Below are 12,564 nucleotides of genomic sequence, written 5' to 3' on the forward strand. Positions count from 1 at the left end.
TGTGCCCGTCAGGTCAGGGGCCGTGCCTATCCATCGCCATCCAGAATAGCTTGACCCGATTTCCATGTGCCACGCGACGTAACCGCAGCCCCTTATTTCGTCCCTGATCGCGACCTCACTGACTTTGACTCACTCGTCCTACTCCTTTCGCCATCAGTTGCTGTCCTGACCATGATCGAGCAGGCAGCAACAGCAAGAGTTCCATCGGGTCTGTTTGATCGTCGCTGTCGCCTATCGGGCGTCAATCCCACTTCTCGCCGCGCCCCGTAAACCCTCCTCCCGGCGTCAGCAACTCAATCTCAACTCCATGACGACTGGGTAAAGAACAGCCGTTCGCCATCGATATCTGCCCCATCTTGCGTTTGTGCCAACGGATCTTGCATCCCTGCCTCGTGATCATGTCTCTGAGCATGGCTCCTGCATCCCTGTCCCAACGCCGCCTTCATCGACAAAGCTGCCGCTGTGGATCATCACTGCAATATCGCCCTCCCTGCATCCCGCCCAATAGGCCTACGAATACTGGATGTCATACGAATGAAGCATTTGAGACCGGGAGACTGAGAGCGCACGTACCGCGTCGTCCATCGTCAGGACGGATGGTGTCATTTCCTCATACAAGTTGCGGGGTACCGACATGTTCTCCTCCTGCACTCCTCAGCGTGTTGGGGTTGGGAACGAGTCACCGCTTCATGGCGTGTGGTTGAGGTCCAGAACTGGGGCCGTTGAACTGGACCGGCGACGACGCGCCAGAGGTGAACCGGGACGTTGTGTGGACCTGCACACCTGGGGAAGGCGTTCCGGGCGGCATAAACGAAGGTCATCGTATCTCGGAACTTACCGAGCTCACTGACGGGGGAGCAACGCCAACATTCCTCTCTTGCTTGATGTCGCATGGCCTCCGCGAGGCCAGGCGGAAGGCTTACCTGGGCGTTGGCATTCGCGACATCTCCGAGGCCAATTGGGCTGCCACCCTCAGTTGGTGTTCGACCGCTGTCGCGTCTTTCCTCCCCTTCAGATTCTTGCTCCTGCCCCATCGCTTCGCGGCCTCGACGCGTTAGCACCTTCTTTGTCTCCTTGGCCTTCGTTTCGCGCACGCCGATGGTGGCACGCTTTGAACCCGCAGGAGATGCGGTCTCCATCGGGGCTGGGGTGGCGGATGGGGCGGTGAGTGCGGTGATTTTCTCAAATTCCATGGCGGCTGCGACGACGAGGACGTCCATCGTAGGGTAGGGTTGTTGACGCCGCCCAAATACGATTTTTTGGGTTTTGGCGGGAGTGTGAGTGCCTTGTGCTGTGCGGGCCATACAGGAGGAACATCGGGCACGCGACGCGATCGCGCAGAAGCATTCTTTTTATATATATATCAAGCTAGCAAGCCGCCTCATTAAAAACCCTCCAGTCCCCTTCGGTACTCTGGTAAGGAAAAAAGTGCATCAAAAACTTGCAGCCTCCAGTTACACACTATTACAATCAGCCCAAAGACTGTAAATTAACCAAGGCGGTGGCTCAGCATCCTAAGTGTTAGGCTCACCATTGATAACAGCAAATTTGGCACAACAGTGAGCCACTTGGTTAGCTTCGCGACCCTCATACATAAAGTGAAAAGAAGAAAAGGCACTCCTCTTCTCACTAATCTCATCTAAAATAGGGCCAATCATAGATCTCTATAGACTTCTTTCTTCACAGTGCTTCAACAAAACTTGACAGTCCGTACTTAGAACCACTCTATCAAAACCTCTTTGAATCGCATAGGCACAAGCATCACGCATGGCTAGAGTTTCAACAATCAAGGGGTCCAAAACCCCATCATAAACCTTGGTCATTGCTCCAAGGAAGGACACATTGTCCCTTGCGATAGCTAATGTGACTGCCATACTATCCTCCTCCCCGATCGCCCCATCCACATTTATTTTAACATACCCCTGGGCTGGTTTGCTCCATTGACTAGGCCGACGAGCTCCCTTCTTCGAAATTACTTTCTTTGGCAGCTCCAAGAGACTCAACGTCTCAGTTATAAACTCCATAGATTTGGCTGGTGAAAGGACACGGATGTCGCCTAGAGGGGGGGGGGTGAATAGGCGATTTAAAACTTTTACGAGATGGGCTTAACAAATGCGGAATAAAACTAGCGTTTACTTTGTCAAGCCCAAAGCCTATATACTATGGTTCACCTATGTGCACCAACAACTTATTCTAAGCAAGAGTTCACCTATGTGCACCAACAACTTATGCTAAGCAATACAAGCAAGTATGTGATAGCAAGATATATATAACTTCAAGCACGATGGCTATCACAAGGTAAAGTGCATAAGTAAAGAGCTCGGGTATAGAGATAACCGAGGCACGCGGGAGACGATGATTTATCCCGGAGTTCACACTCTTGCGAGTGCTAATCTCCGGTGGAGAGGTGCGGTTGCTTAGTGCTCCCGAACGCCACAAGAGGCTCACCTTGAGGTGTGGTTGCTCGATGCACACCAACGCCACAAAGGCCTCACCCCAAGATGCGGTACTCACACCACACACCGAACGCCACGAAGGCGCCTCACCTAAATCTCCGGTGACCCTCGCCACAAAGGCCTAGGTCACGGTTCCACTAAGGGATTTCCTTCGAGGCGGAAACCGGGCCTTACACAAAGATTGGGGCACACATCCACAACTTAATTGGAGGCTCCCAACAAACCGCCACAAAGGCCTAGAGTCCGTCTAGGGTTCCAAGAACCCAAGAGTAACAACCTTCTTGCTTTCACCACCACGAATCACCGTGGAGAACTCAAACCGATGCACCAAATGCAATGGCAAGAACACCACAAAGATGCTCAAGTCCTTCTCTCTCAAATTCCAACAAAGCTACAAAAGCTATTGGGGGAATAAGAGAGGAAGAACAAAGGAATTCACAAAGAACACCAAGATCAAGATCTAGAGAGTTCCACTCACAAAGAGATGGATTTGATTGGTAGAAATGTAGATCTAGATCTCCTCTCTCTTTTCCCTCAAATGGGGGCAAGAATCATGGAGGGATTGAGAGATGGAGCAAGCTTCTCTAGTTCAACAATGGAGGGGAGAGAGAGTGAGAGAAGCACAGCCCAAGGAGGAAGAAGGGGGGTATTTATACCCCCAAGAAAATCGAGCCGTTTGGGCAAAAACGGGCGGATATTCCGGCCCAAGTTGGGGCCGGATTATCCGGGGCCGGATAATCCGGCCTCAGGACAAAACCTGGACAAAATCCGGCCAAAAATCCGGCCCCTATCCAGAGCTGCTTTTCTTCCGGTCCTTAGACGATTTCGGGGGCCGGATATTTCCGAAATATCCGGCCCGGATAATCCGGCCCGGATATTTCCAAAATATCCGGCCTAAGAAAACTGCGAAACACCAAAACTAAAACGGGCATAACTTTTGCATCCGGACTCCGATTTCGATGATCTTGGGCTCGTTGAAATCACAACAACGAGCTCTACAACAATATGCATAGAAACATCATAGTCCAGCAAAGGAGGATAGAAACAAATGAAGAAAGGTTTGACCTATCTCAAAAAGACATACCGGTAAAACCTCCAATCTTGAAAATGCAACAAGTTGCCCATGGAAAAACCATTCTCAATGAACTAGAGCTTGTCATGAGAATAAGCACAAGCTCTAAAACATCACATGGATAAGATCCAAATAAAACCAAGAAAGATGATGAACCAAACTCGAAAACGCAACAAGTGATCTATGCGAAATCCGTTTTCGATGAACTAGAGCTTGTCATGAGAATAAGCACAAGCTCTAAAACATCACATGGATAAGGTCCAAATAACAACCAAGAAAGATGATGCAAGGATGCAAAGGTTTGAGCTCTCTCCGAACGATACGATCGAGTTACTCACTCGAGAGCCCTCTTGATAGTACGGCAACTAAACTATAAACCGGTCTCCAACTACACTATGAGACCGGTGAGAAACAAACCCTATCAAGAGCAAACCTTATACTTGCGCATTCCACTTGAGCTCGATGACGACGATCTTGACCTCAACAAGATGGAACGCCTTTCTTGCTTGTGCTTGCTTGACGAAGTCTTGTGGATTGCTCCCCCATAATCCACCATGGGAGAGCTTCTTCTTCGGCGCATCTTCACATATCCATGATCACCATATGGATGGCAAGACTCAAGCAAAGGATCTCTTCGAGATGGCTCATCTTGAACTTGCACTTCATTTCTTCATTCTTCATCATGTTGATGTCTTGAAGTAGCTTGAGGGCTCACTTCATCTTCATCTTCAAGACATACTTGACACTTGATATCCTTCATCAATTTCTTCTTATTGCAACCTTGAAGCCAACATATGGTTCAAGAATTGCCTATGGACAACTCCTACAAATATAACTCAATGCAAACATTAGTCCATAGGGATTGTCATTAATTACCAAAACCACACATGGGGGCTCCATGCACTTTCAATCTCCCCCATTTTGGTAATTGATGACAATCTCTTTGAGAGGGTTTATATAAGGAATTTAAGTAACAAATAAGTTGAATATATAGAGCAAACTCCCCCATAATATATGCATGTGTGAATGATCTTGACTTTCATTGCATATATTGGCATTCAAAGCCTAGTGGAGTTTCCTCTAAATATTCAACTATGCAAAGCAACAAGATGCAATGCAATAAAGGCTCATGCTTAAGCACAAAGCAAAGACATAACCAAATTCCCTTAAACCCTCCAAACTTCTCCCCCATTGGCACCAATTGCCGAAATGGGTGAAAAATTTAAAAGGCTAATATAGTGAGAGTTCCTCCATAGCGTGTGCATTTCTCATAATTTGAGTGGAATCAAATGCACATATCCAATGGCGAATATTCGGAAGGAATCACACTATAGATAGGATCAAAGATTGCAAAAAGATAACAAAGTCAAGAAGCTTCAACAAATGAAGCAAGCAACCAAATGAATCACAAAGAGGATACCAAAAGAAAGATAGATATTATGATAAGATCAAGAAGATTGCTCTAAATAATATGAGGAAGCTCCCAAGGTTTGTGCACAAAACTAGACAATTTGCATTGGAGTATAAAGTGCACAAACATGGAATCATCACTCCCATAATATCATTCAAAAACAAAAGATACCAAGTGAATCAAACTCTAATGATCACCACAAGATAGTGCTCTAAATCAAATGAGGAAGCTCCCCAAGGTACATGCATAAATTAAAATGTTGTATTTGAATACAATATGCATAACATGGAATCCTCACTCCCTCATTACCATTTAAAACACAAACATTTGGAATAGATCATAGATAGAGAAATAAGCTTAACACTTGCAACAAACAAATAGTTGAGCAAAAAGTAAGAGGCACCATAATAAAAGGCTCAACCAAGAAGATATGTGAAAGGCATGATAAAGCATATTATAAGACTATTATATGGATGAGCAAAAAGAATCATCATAGTCTTCAATGAATTATATTTCTTAGCATGACCAATCAACATGCAACAAATAAAAAAGATATCAAATGGAGATGTATCATCTCTTATGTGTATAAGTTTCTCTAAGTGGACAATATCACAAAGATATTTATCCACAAAGAAACATGCACACACCAAATAGATACACAAGAAAAATAGCATGATATCCAAGACGAAGTCATGCAATATACCAATAAGATTTTTGCTTAATAGCATGGCCAAAGGCTCAATATTATCTTATTGTACATTCATGAACTTCAACCACAAACAACTAAAATACATCACAAATATCAACAAGGGATAGAAGATAGTTGGGATGCATTTGAGAAAGGCAACAAGTATCACAAACGGGGATACCAAAAGAAGTAACTAAATTTGCACTTTCATCTATATTGCACATGTGAGAGCCTTGAGGAATTGATATGCAACAAAATTGCTAGATAGGCATAGTTGGGATGGATGAATCATGAGCATGATTTAAAATACTTCCCAACACATGCACTCATCTCAAATTACTCACATTCACAATAAAGAGGTTTCATTAAGACTTTTGCAAGAAGCACAACATTTGCAAAACAAGAGATTCATGCCAAGATGCAACCATAAGGTTGGATACAAGAAAAGTATGCATGAGAAGATACTTGTTACCAAGATAGCATTGGTGTGGATGTAGTAGATATGTGTTCGTTGATCATCCTAGCTTGCCTCACGTTACCATTGAGTCACCACTTCTTTCCAAGAGTGAGACAAGCATTCAATGCATATCCATTGTACCTAACACAAAGGTAAGTACAAAATGGTCCCCAAACTAATTGGGTCCGAAGTAGTTAGACACACTACAACATATAGGACAAACTCCACAATTCTATGTGCATATAGATATGAAATTGAATTTCATGCACATCTTAGCCAAATTAGGATTTGATGGAGTTTACCCTATATATTGGATCAAAGAAAGTGACACATGCCATAAGATATACATATATTAAATATGCATGCACAATACTTTCAAGAACCAAAGGAAGATACAATTTGGACAAAACACCAAATAAACCAAGAGACAATGGTTGTCCAAATTATATCAAAGAATCAAATCAACACAAGATTGACTCCAAAGACTTATCTCATTATAAGAAGCTAATTAAACCTAAGCACAAAGGAATGAGATAACCAACTCCCAAGAGAGCAAGGTTCCAACAAATAAACCAAACCCTCGACACTTTTTATGATGGCACACAGTACCAAAAAGAAAATTTATGACTCCCAAAACCAAATTTTTGATAAAGATCAAGAGAAGTTTATATAACAAATATAGGAGAGCTCCCCCAAGATTAGTGCATTATCTAGGATTTAGAATATGGATACAAAATGCACACAACTAGGATCATCACACTACCTATATCTACAAAAAAAAGCTAAGAAAGTTTGAATAGAAAAAAGAACACATGGGAGTCAAAGCACAACAAATTCATGGCAATAAATAAGGCAATTTAAACACAAGATCCATAAGATGCAAGGAAGACACATGGGAGTCAAAGCACAACAAATTCATGGCAATAAATAAGGCAATTTAAACACAAGAGCCAATGTAGATATGATCAATAAATATCTACCTCATAATTGATTACCAATTGTCCTAGGACAAGAGGTATTAGGAAATATTTCCGGTGGTAGTTTGTAAGTATACATAAGATCATATTTACAACGAACAAAGCATATGGTAAAAGATAAGAGTTAACCATCATGCAAAGAAAGTTTCTTGATAGCTTCATTTAGTCATACCAACATGCAAGGCAATTAATAGTATTCATACCAACATGCAAAGCAATTAATAGTATTCATACCAACATGCAAAGCAATTAATAGTATTCATACCAACATGCAAAGCAATTAATAGTATGACTTGAAGCACATGGTTTTCCAAAAATGTATTGAGGGACACGTTGTGAAAAACCATGCCAAGAAAAACTTACACAAATAAGATCCACAAAGATATTAGCAATGAAGCCATTTAAGCAAATTGGAGCTTGTTTGAGCAAACATGCCACATAGGAGAGATAATCTACAATATCAATTCTATGTGACACAACCTCAAATGTTCACATTTCCTAGGCTTGTAATATGCACAAAGCTTATTACTCCCCCATAATGTGATAAGGAATTTATTTTCACAAGAGGCAAATAAGATCCAACTAGAGATATTAATGAACATTAGAATTTGAATTTCTCATGAAGATGACATACCACATAGAGACTAGATAATCTTGCAATATCAATTCTAAGTGATATTCCTCATGTACACACATTGTTAGGATTGTGAAATTCCTAAAGGCATATCACTCCCCCAAAATGTTATAGTCCAATAATCTCTCATAAGAGCCATATAAGATACAACAAGATGCAAAGAGGCTCCAACACAAGCACAAATACATGGTGTGCAACCTAACATACATAGCCTTGATTTCTCAAGAAAAACACGTAGGATGCACAACATATACAAACACATGTTAGGAACAAAACTAACACATGCAAAGGGGCGAGTAACTTTCAATATAAATGAGTTGAGCACATGTTACCGCAAGGAGGAACATTGGGTGTATGATAGAAGTAAGATAACCAAAAGACTTGGCTTGAGATAGTATAAATGATGAAGATCCCTTAACTCTTCATGATGTAGCCAAGTCTCCAATGCCCTCCAACAAGCACCTATTGATCAAGTTTTGGATTGTTGGTCCCCAACTAAGTTGGGTCCTAAGAGGTTAGTCACAATAGGCCTGGCAACCCAAATGGTTCTTTTCTTGACACCACTTTGAGCACCAACAAATTTGGCAAACACATTGCCACCCTCATCCTTACGAAGAGAATAAACATCATCAATGGTGATAGAGTTGGATGAGGTACCAATAGTGCAAAAGGAGGAGATGTGACCCTTCTCACGGCATATGTAGCAAGTTCTTTTCTTCTCCTTCTTCTCACTAGATTTCTCCACAATGGGAGCATTGGCTTGATTCTTCTTGGGAAGTGGCATTTCTTCAACTTGAGGTTGAATATGAGTTTGAGCTTGAGGCCGCTTCCCTTTTTGCTTCTTCTTCAAAGGGCAAGATCTAACATGGTGCCCTTCAATTTTGCACTTGAAGCAAACGATCTTGGCCGGGTCTTTGACTTGTACTTTGCCCTTCTTCTTCTTGTTGTTCTTGGACTTGATCTTGTTGTTGGAGTTGAATCCAAGTCCACTCTTGTCATTGGGGGATTGTTGCACACTTAACATCTTATCAAGTTTGCATTTCCCTTCATGACCCTTTACCAAGTCGTTCTTCAAAGAAGAGACTTGGGCCTTGAGCTCTTTGATTTCCTCTACATGGTTAGTAACAACACAAGTACTAGTGGAAGTAGAACCTTCATTGTTAGAGCAACAAGGCAATGAAGATAATTCATCACAAGATTTAGCAATATTATGAGTGGATGAATTACTAGGACTAGCACATGGCAATATAACATTTTGAGTAGTAGTGCTAGTACCCACATGAGGCTCACAAGGTGTTGCCTTAGATATTATAGCCTCATGAGCTAACTTTAGCCTATCATGAGAGGCTAGAAGATCCTCATAGGAGCTAGAAAGCTTTCCATGAATTTCTCCCAATTTCCCATAATTGCTAGTTAGCAAATCAAGTTGAGCCCTTAGCTCAACATTCTCCTTCAAGGTAGATGCTTCACAAGAAGTAGAGTTAGTAGCACAAGCATCATTATCAATAGCAATAGGAGAAGGCAAGTTGGCATGCACTTTTAGATAAGAAGCTTTAAGTTGCTCATGCGACTCGGTGAGTTTGGTGAGCGCACTCTCAATGACCCTTGAGCCCTTTTTGAGTTGCTCAAAATCCTCAAGGAGTTTAGCATTAACAAACACAAGCTTATCATTTTTTAGCTTTAGTTCATTTGCCATCTCAAGAGCTCTATCATGGTTTTCCTTTTCTCTAGACAATTCTAGAGCAAAGGTCTCCTCAAGAGCTTCCTTGATGGTTTGTTCTTCTTCAAGTTCATTCTTTAAAGATGCTACATCATCGGCATACTCTCGTTCAAGAGCACCCTTTTTATCAATGGTGTTCTCATGCATCCAAATAAGTTTTTGGCTCTCAATAGCGGTAGTCAAGATTTCAAAGAAGTGAGTGCTAGCAATTTTATCTTTGCAAATAATCTTGAATACACTCTTACCCTTATCGCGTAGAGAGACAACCCAATCCTCTTCTTCATAAACATCCTCATCCTTATCACCACGAGAAGTATGAGGTTCCATGGTAGGAGATACCGTGGAACCCTTGGCCATAAGGCACATATGAGAACCGTGAGATAAAGATGAGGAGTTACTTGAGGCTCCTTTCAAGATCTTGTCTTGACCAATATAATCTTTGGTTTCCTCTACAATGTTAGTCACACAACAACTAGAGGAAATAGAAGCATTTTTATCATGGCCACAAGACAAAGCAAGCATATCATCATTAGATTTATTCAAGCAACTTACACATGATATGCAAGGACTATCAACACAAGCATGTAAATCATTTCTAGTGCTAGATGTGTTTGAGTCCGTAGATGAAACATTGCATTGAGATAGAGATGAAGAATCATCAATAGAAAGCTTAATATCAACATTGCAATTTTCATCACCACTCACCATATCATTACCTTGTGTCTTGACACACTTTGGTGAAGTGGATGAAGATGAGAACTCATCACGGCCGGAAGTGGAAGCAATGCAATCATCCTTAATAATATTGGACACATCATATTTATCTTGAATTTTTGTCCATAACTCATGAGCGCTCCCAAAAGGCATGATTGAAGAAGTAACTACATTGCTCACAACAATGGAAAACACATGAGAAGCAAGAGCATCGAGGCAAGAGTTTTTCTCCTCCTCAAGAGATAAATTTTGAGGATCCTTAGGAGAAGAAAAACCCATGCCAAGAAATCGCTCCATGTCCCGGAGACATACGCCGCAAAATATTAAGCACATAAATTTTCCATAGATCATAATTTGTGCCATCAAATATAACCAAGTTATTGTGCGCTAATCCCCTAACCGACATCTTTACTCTCAAGGCGGTGAAGCCTAAGAATGAGAGACCTTGCTCGATACCAATTGAAAGGACACGGATGTCGCCTAGAGGGGGGTGAATAGGCGATTTAAAACTTTTACGAGATGGGCTTAACAAATGCGGAATAAAACTAGCGTTTACTTTGTCAAGCCCAAAGCCTATATACTATGGTTCACCTATGTGCACCAACAACTTATTCTAAGCAAGAGTTCACCTATGTGCACCAACAACTTATGCTAAGCAATACAAGCAAGTATGTGATAGCAAGATATATATAACTTCAAGCACGATGGCTATCACAAGGTAAAGTGCATAAGTAAAGAGCTCGGGTATAGAGATAACCGAGGCACGCGGGAGACGATGATTTATCCCGGAGTTCACACTCTTGCGAGTGCTAATCTCCGGTGGAGAGGTGCGGTTGCTTAGTGCTCCCGAACGCCACAAGAGGCTCACCTTGAGGTGTGGTTGCTCGATGCACACCAACGCCACAAAGGCCTCACCCCAAGATGCGGTACTCACACCACACACCGAACGCCACGAAGGCGCCTCACCTAAATCTCCGGTGACCCTCGCCACAAAGGCCTAGGTCACGGTTCCACTAAGGGATTTCCTTCGAGGCGGAAACCGGGCCTTACACAAAGATTGGGGCACACATCCACAACTTAATTGGAGGCTCCCAACAAACCGCCACAAAGGCCTAGAGTCCGTCTAGGGTTCCAAGAACCCAAGAGTAACAACCTTCTTGCTTTCACCACCACGAATCACCGTGGAGAACTCAAACCGATGCACCAAATGCAATGGCAAGAACACCACAAAGATGCTCAAGTCCTTCTCTCTCAAATTCCAACAAAGCTACAAAAGCTATTGGGGGAATAAGAGAGGAAGAACAAAGGAATTCACAAAGAACACCAAGATCAAGATCTAGAGAGTTCCACTCACAAAGAGATGGATTTGATTGGTAGAAATGTAGATCTAGATCTCCTCTCTCTTTTCCCTCAAATGGGGGCAAGAATCATGGAGGGATTGAGAGATGGAGCAAGCTTCTCTAGTTCAACAATGGAGGGGAGAGAGTGAGAGAAGCACAGCCCAAGGAGGAAGAAGGGGGTATTTATACCCCCAAGAAAATCGAGCCGTTTGGGCAAAAACGGGGCGGATATTCCGGCCCAAGTTGAGGCCGGATTATCCGGGGCCGGATAATCCGGCCTCGGGGACAAAACCTGGACAAAATCCGGCCAAAAATCCGGCCCCTATCCAGAGCTGCTTTTCTTCCGGTCCTTAGACGATTTCGGGGGCCGGATATTTCCGAAATATCCGGCCCGGATAATCCGGCCCGGATATTTCCAAAATATCCGGCCTAAGAAAACCGCAGAAACACCAAAACTAAAACGGGCATAACTTTTGCATCCGGACTCCGATTTCGATGATCTTGGGCTCGTTGAAATCACAACAACGAGCTCTACAACAATATGCATAGAAACATCATAGTCCAGCAAAGGAGGATAGAAACAAATGAAGAAAGGTTTGACCTATCTCAAAAAGACATACCGGTAAAACCTCCAATCTTGAAAATGCAACAAGTTGCCCATGGAAAAACCATTCTCAATGAACTAGAGCTTGTCATGAGAATAAGCACAAGCTCTAAAACATCACATGGATAAGATCCAAATAAAACCAAGAAAGATGATGAACCAAACTCGAAAACGCAACAAGTGATCTATGCGAAATCCGTTTTCGATGAACTAGAGCTTGTCATGAGAATAAGCACAAGCTCTAAAACATCACATGGATAAGGTCCAAATAACAACCAAGAAAGATGATGCAAGGATGCAAAGGTTTGAGCTCTCTCCGAACGATACGATCGAGTTACTCACTCGAGAGCCCTCTTGATAGTACGGCAACTAAACTATAAACCGGTCTCCAACTACACTATGAGACCGGTGAGAAACAAACCCTATCAAGAGCAAACCTTATACTTGCGCATTCCACTTGAGCTCGATGACGACGATCTTGACCTCAACAA

The sequence above is a fragment of the Lolium perenne genome, chromosome 2, assembly GCF_019359855.2.
Source record: "Lolium perenne isolate Kyuss_39 chromosome 2, Kyuss_2.0, whole genome shotgun sequence".
In the NCBI taxonomy this organism is placed as follows: domain Eukaryota; kingdom Viridiplantae; phylum Streptophyta; class Magnoliopsida; order Poales; family Poaceae; genus Lolium; species Lolium perenne.